We start from the raw sequence: 573 nt of genomic DNA on the forward strand, positions 1-573 counted from the left end.
AACCAAGCCCAAGACAAGTGCACTGGGCAAGCGAAAGCCGCGCGTATCAACGATGTGCACATCATTGATGCCGTACTCGCCTACTTGAAGAAGGAGCACGGCATCAACTCCCGTGGATCAAGCGGTCCTCAAGCATCTCCAGGGATTTATAGCGCCGACAGTCTAAATGCCATGATTCAACGCCATCGCCGACTTCTCCAGACGCCTGCAATTCAAGATCCGGCTCTTGGCTACACGCAAGACGTACTCGAGGAGGTTAGTAAGTAGGACAAACAATGGAATTCATGTACGTTCACCCTTCGTCGAAGCGCATAGTCGCATCTACCGCGGCGCACACTCGTCGTTTATTGTGTTCGCTAGCTTGAACTTCTTCGAGGCGCCCAACCCACGCGTAAAAGATAATGGTGGCCCGGTTTGAACAGACATCTTCAAGACCGAAGCCTTGCGCTCTTCCAGTTGAGCTCCACCGTTGGAGAGGGGGGGGGGGGGTAGTAGCTAGGAAAAAAGTAAGATTGACGGCCAACGCCCATTGTCGTCGACGGCGTGATTGAAAGTAGGATCACTAGTTTTCTT

Source organism: Phytophthora parasitica, assembly GCF_000247585.1.
Source record: "Phytophthora parasitica INRA-310 unplaced genomic scaffold supercont2.46, whole genome shotgun sequence".
NCBI lineage: Eukaryota > Oomycota > Peronosporomycetes > Peronosporales > Peronosporaceae > Phytophthora > Phytophthora nicotianae.